The sequence below is a fragment of the Hyposmocoma kahamanoa genome, unplaced genomic scaffold, assembly GCF_003589595.1.
Source record: "Hyposmocoma kahamanoa isolate Upper Pololo Valley unplaced genomic scaffold, ASM358959v1 66, whole genome shotgun sequence".
Lineage (NCBI taxonomy): Eukaryota > Metazoa > Arthropoda > Insecta > Lepidoptera > Cosmopterigidae > Hyposmocoma > Hyposmocoma kahamanoa.
Genome location: NW_020653854.1, coordinates 320,644 through 327,809, shown reverse-complemented (window position 1 = coordinate 327,809; position 7,166 = coordinate 320,644).

Sequence of the window (7,166 nt, the reverse complement as noted above, 5' to 3'; positions counted from 1 at the left end):
TAAGCCCTAGAGTTTTTTGCTCATTTTTCTCAGGGAAGTCAGCGTAGTGAACGAGCAGTTGCTTGAAAGTAGCTTAAATGTGACGTAAATTTATTTTTAGCTATGGAATAATTGATTTTTTGACTTTGACTAGTACGGTACGGTATTTAGAAGAAAGGTCTTGTAAAATTGTAAATAATAATATAAATATTTTATATTGATTGTTGCCTCTTATTTGTAGGAGGTATTACCCACTCTATGTGTATCACTTGAAGATTAGGTAAATAAATATACACTGCCTGTTCCGATTTCTGGTAAGAACTTTTATGGCTAATATTCTTATATATACTACTGGACAACTAAGGCATGAGCAACTTAACCTTTGCATTCCAAAGATGTCACTTAGCTCGAAATACTTTAAATTGATTTTATCGTATAATTGATGATTTTATTTTATTCTATAACATATTTTATTGATTACATATTTCGTTGGTAAATTAATATCAAATATGCTAAGGTAAATTTTCTATTGGAAGTAGAAAGAGCAACCATTGAATGGTTGCCGTCAACTGACTTGTATTGGCCGGCATTTAGGGTACTTGTATCAGCACTTTATTAGTACGGTGTGTCTTAGTCCGAGCTAGCGGAGCGTTGAACGGAGGGTTGAGCGGCCGAAAGTCGTTACATTTATGCCGGATGTGCGAGTGATTGCCGCTGTGATTACGCACGACCTTCACCTTGCGACGCTCACTTGCAACAAGCACAATCCCGACTCAGACTCCTCCTCGGTACATGTTCCAATCAGTGTAACACCGAAACCAATCTGAATTCTTCTTTCTTTTGATCGATTTGATGGTGGGCGTGCGCACTTAATAAAATTTTGCACCTAACTACAACTTCGACATCTAATAACAGCGTCGTTTACGGTGAGTGCTCTCAAGAATGTTCAACACACGCGATGGAAAATAAAACAAAATCCACCTCCCTAGTCTTTTTATTTTATAAAAAGAACAAAGTTTAAATTAGTTTTATGTCACATTGGCCATCTAATGGAGGAAGTAGACCCCAGGGGCATCGCCGAATGAAAAACAAACTGCGCCTAAACATTTCGAAATATGTAATAATTGTGCAAAAGGCAAAGATCGAGGTTTATTTGCGATAAGGATCTTCGTGGTCTCCACAGAGAATTTCGTCAATACACCCGACTGTTTGACCATCCGTCACCGTCGCCTCGGCGCTACAGACGCGCCGCCCGCTCTGGCCGCGCTGGCCGCCCGCCGGCCGCTGCTGTGGGCAAAGTTACAAAGCTTAAAACCCAAGCGAGTCGTTCATTGTGGAGAAATTTCGAGGTAAACGTGCCATAAATTTTGTTTTCAGGGCAAAGTTAGTGAATAATTTTCCGTGTCTCTGTTTATTGTAAGCCAGGAAAGTTGGCCGCGACTTGCGTAATCAACTCGCGATTGTTAGCACCACGCCCGTAGCCCATACGCGCTCCGCCCGCCCCACCTCACGCTACTAATCCGCCACAATACGTCGCAACCGAAATTCTCTTTGTTTCCCCTCACCCTTGTCTATAAATTGAAATTTTACGTTCCCAATTGAGTACCGCGCGAGTCACGCTTCACTTTGACGAGCTTTACAAACTTCCGAATCAACGCATATGGAGTTTCAGAGGCTGAAACAGTGAATGAAAAGTTCGCGATTTCGTGACACACCTTTTAAAGTAATGTTTGCGCTACAAGTTGAACAATTCAAATGTTTGACAGTAGATACAACCTCTGAAAAGCTAGCGAAGCTATTAGATACCTACCAAAATAAAGTTGAGGATTTCACAATTATGTCCTTTGCCGTCACAGAAAGTATTTATCTTGAGTATTTTTCGTTTCACACTCGGAGCGAAGTGATCACAAATTTTGAACTTGGGCGAGAGTAACTAACAACTCCGTACGGTAACGTCAAAGTGAGAGGAGAAATTAGTGTCTGTCCCTTTGAATTAACTCATTCTACTTTGTGAAACAACATTAATTATGTAAATTGAGGAGGGTTTTATTTTGCCGAGTCCACATCCGACCCGGTACGGTGGGTTACTTGTAACGGAGCCGTCCAAGCGCCAGCGTCTGCTCATGTATGCGGTGTGCGTCACCGGAAAACGCATTCTACTGTTTAGTAAATTTTATTAAGTACCCTTTTGTGCGCGTCTAAACAAATGCTGTGTGAGAAAATTTACATTAATTGCTTTCCTCATGTCGGTGCAAGCAATTTTTCAAATAGTTGTGTTAATTTCAATTAACGTGCAACAGCTAGATATGAACCAGTATTAGTTTGCCGGCCAACACGGCCTTCGACGTGAAAAGCGACGATAAAAGCATTGGAAATAATTTCCAATTTATATTGGCATTATCATTGGATGCACACGAATGGAACTTTGTATTGGCAAGTTTTTGTGAAAGCGCAGGCTCTGTTGGCAGCAAATAATAAAGTAAAATTCGAACGGTGCTCGCAGCCAGCGATGCGTGCATATGGACGAGGCGGTGGCGCGGGCGAGGGCGCGGGCGAGGGCGCGGGCGAGGGCGCGGGCGAGGGCGCGGGCGAGGGCACGGGCGCAGTTAAACTTCAAAATACAAGTTGTAGGCTCTGATAATAGCATGTAATAACTAGTAAATTAGGACTCAACAGCACCGATGCCATTGTGATGTGTTTTAATATAATTTCTGTACACGGTGGACAGTTAAAATGCTTGTTGGATTGTTTTTTTTACTTGTACATTATAACAGCTTGTAGTGCGGCATACGTCGCCCGCCCCGTATCGAGTATTCTTCCTCGTTATTTGTGACAAATTCAGAGAAGTCACAATTAAGTAATTCGATTTAATACTTCAATTCGAAGTCTCGCGAATTATTCGGAGATTACGAAATAACTTTTACAAACAGGAAATGAAATAAGAAGAGTATTAGAAGGTACTTATTACTGGAAGTTTACGGCAAGACCCGCGAATTAGGATTTGCGTCAAGTGGGACTTTACGAGGAGCTTGTAATGAAATTAATATGCTTCGAAACGGGAAAAATTAATTACTATTTGGCCGTGTCCTGCGGATAAAGTATTGTAATACCTATTACGGGGGTGAATCAAAGATTTCTTACAAGCATATATTGACATATTATCTAGTTATATAAAATCTATTTTATCACAAAATATTTTTGTCGAGTTTCATTATATTTGACCGTAGGTACTGTTTGTTAGTAATTAATTACTTCGTGCAAAAATTTGTTAAAAGTTCTGGATTATGGAACAAAGCGAGTTACATGCAATGATTAAGCGTCTGTGCCTGAAAAAAATGACCAATTAAGAAACTTTTTGGACACTTACGTAAGAGTAGGGCGCACTATAAGTTGGCCACTTACATAAACAATATTTAAAAAGTAATTACAACATTTGAAAATAAAACTCTTTGGCTGTAGAATACAGTTTGTTTCATCTGGCGGTCACTTGTTTTTACATTGTGGTGTCATTTTAGAAATTGGCTGTCTATATCACCATGGATTTAACTCGTGAAAATTTTGGTAGTACGATTTTCTACAACTTTAAGTGTAATTTAACAGCACAGCGGAGCTTCACTCGGCTTCAAACTGCTTTTGGCGATGAAGCTCCATGTAAGACCACTATTTATAGCTGATTTGCAGAATTCAAACGCGGTCGTGTGAATCTCAGTGACGAATTTCGTGATGGTCGCCCGTCCACTGCTGTGAACAACAAAAACATCGATGCTGTGCGCCGTATGATCAAAACAGACCAAAACAGACAGGCATGGTATGTCACCATGAGATTCCGGCAATTTTTAGGCACAGGCATGAGTCAAATACAATCAATACTACACAAACATTTGAGTGTGAAAAAGCTGTGCTCTCGGTGGATACCCCACAATTTGACTGAGGCTCAAAAAACGTATCGCGTCACTTGGTGCAATGCCATGCTTACCAGATTCAAATTTGGTGTGGGACATAGTAATAGGTGACGAACATGGATTTATAGTTACGATCCCAAAACAAAGCAGCAATCGAGCGTATGGGTCTTTCGAGATGAGCCGAAACCAACCAAAGCGGCGAGCGTGCAAAGTGCCTCTAAGCGGATGATTGTTTCTTTTTTTAGCAAAACTGGACTCGTGGCTATTGTTGCTTTGGAGAATCGTTGTACCGTGAATAGTGGTTGGTACACGACCACTTGTTTGCCGGAAGTTATTGACAAACTTCGTAAAAATAACCGTAAACGCCGTATCATCTTGCACCACGATAATGCCAGTTCTCACACGGCAGACAGACATGAGTTTTTGATCCCGCGTACAGTACCGAACTGGCACTTTGTCACTTTTATTTATTTCCAAAAAATAAGAACCAGTTACACGGTCAACGATTTTCATCACCTGGAGAGGCTGTCGAAGAGTAAGAAAAATATGTTTCAGAGATTGTCACGGAGGAGTGGCATAAATGTTTTCAAAATTGGTTCATTCGTATGAAAAAGTGCATTAACGCTAACGGAGAATATTTTGAGAAACAATAAATTCATTTCTGACCATTTATAGTATTTTTTTCTTATTCATTCCGGAAACTTATAGTACGCCTCACGTAGAAACGATAATCTTCTCTGCCAGTGAAGACAATTCGAGTCAAGGAAACTTTCTTCTGGGATACTAAAGGAATCCTTTTATTGGTTATATGCGAAAAGGACAGATGGTTAGTGAACCCTGTTGTGTAGGTTTAATCCCAAATTCACTTATTCCCAAAATTAAACAAGCAAATCTATATCTAAGCATATATGAACCCTGCCAATTATGACTGGCCTGGAGCATAGCTCCGAGGTCAATTTAAAAAAAAAGGAATAAGGAAAATAGAAAAGCGGTGTTCTAAGCGTATCGAATTAGAAATAAAATAGTTTTGACTCTTCCTTTTTGTATTTTCATGGCCTTTTTTATTAGTGTCGTAGAATTAAGTTTATATTAGCTCGTATTGTATCTGAACGAAAGGTTTAAATATCTGTCTTTAAGTAAATAAGGGCATTGACTGAATCCATTAATAATAAAACAACTTTGTGGATCTTTTCCTTCAAAATTGAACTTCGACTATTATTAGTATTATTATAATCCAACCGTGTATTTGTCCACAATTACTAGAGCTTGTTTGATCAACAGCAGCTTAAACAAATGCGGTTAGAATGTCAATGATGCGGTCGGGTTAGACACGCGCCTACGCCACTATCAAAGTAAAACGATTATTATTGTATGAAATATACTATATCAGTTGGGTGTAGTTTCTAGAACGCTAGTTTTAGAAACTACACCCATAATTTCTATTTACTTTTATTTATTTATTTATTATATTACATATAGCTTATAGATTAATATCCAAACACTAATATCATAGATTGAAATAATAATGTAATCATATCTGTAATTTGTATTCTAGAAACCTGTCTTGACATAAGTATCTAATACTTTTCATGCCTTATTGTCACTGGTTTAGGTTTTGTAATCGAGAATAAATCCGTTGTACACAATGTCTGCAGTCCGTGCCACGCCCAGCGGAGGACATAAATAAGACAAATACTAGACAACATCACATACGTTGTTCTGATCCCAAAGTAAGTAGCTAAAGCGCTTGTGTTGTGGAAATTGTAAACAACGACGGTACCACAAACACCTAGATCCGAGACAATATAGAAAAGTTATTTTTTTTCTACATTTAGCCAGTCGGGGATCGAGCCCGGGACCTCAGAGATGGCGATACCATGAAAACCGGTGTGCAAGCCATTCGATTAAATTCGGTTAAATTAAATTAAAACTGTCTGACCAATTACAGACGGCAGCACATCAAGCTACACATTGACGGACTTATTCCCTCAACGTGGAGGTGATATAGAACAAAAGCGTATGGCTTGATGGTGCTGTGCTTGGCCTAGTGGATAAAACACTTTTGAATGACATCGCATGCGATCGTAGCCGGTGAATGCGCACTTCGATTAGAAATTTTATAAAGATATTTATTGTGATTACGACACTCGCCGAGGTGCCAAACCCGATCCGGGATTCGAGCCATCATATCGGTTCTTTAAAACGACACCGCCGCGCCGCCTACCGCTCTACGATCGCCGTGCTACTAAAAATGTACACATCAATAGCTTGTCAAAACAGCCAATTGGTAATATTAACCAGCAAAAATATTCTGGAACTTATTCATTATTGAAAATTATACTTTACATCTTCTATTTCAAGATAAGGTTAAGGGGTAAATAAGAAAATACAAGTATCATTTATTATATACTGAGCATCATTTTAAAAGTCACCTGCGCAGTCTTCTGTCTAAAGTGATTCGTTAGCAACTTCCCTTAGAACGGTTGTTACCATTAATTACGCGCAAACAATTTGTTCCCTGCGTACAAAGAAGACCTTATTCTAATGAGTGTGATCCCTAACAGCCGCGAATTTGGAGGGGTAAGCGAACGAGCGTCTCGCAGTCAAGAGTTGCTTATACAATTGATTAGACAACGGCCCCATTTATATTTAAGGAGCGTACGCGTCGTACTAATTATGCTAATATTCGTGTTCCTCTGAAGATATAAATGCGGTTAGGTAACCTGTTTAGGGAATCGCCTCTGAGACTCTGGCGAGCGCCCTAACCAAACTAACAGCCCCTGGCCCGAATACTGATCAGCCGTCCGCCTCCGCGGGGGCAAATATTCAATGAAGAGATAGCCTCTTTGGTTGCTTGATTAACAACGTTATTAATCGCCGTTTTATCAAGTGGGTAGTATTGCGTCGTGGCGGGAAATTAGCGGGTGATTTACGAATACATTTCCAAATACATTTGTGATAATCTCATACCGTGAATAGAAACTGGCTAGTACCGTAGAAGAAGCCGCGCGCCGTATGCGACAATGTTTCCTGTAGCAGCTTTAAAACAAAATGAATGTTCGTGTAAACGCTCGACAGGATTTCGCGTAAGACGATCGGAATATAAAAGCGTAGCGTACACTTCAAGAAAAGCCTGCCTAGTGTAATTTTGTAAACGGTACAAGGTATTCGGATTGTGGTAAGTCATGAATTGTAACATTGTGACTTTTCTAGTAGGTACGTAAAGAAAATTCTATTTACAATTGAATTCGGTCAATCATTGGAAAGCAATGCGCTACTGATGTG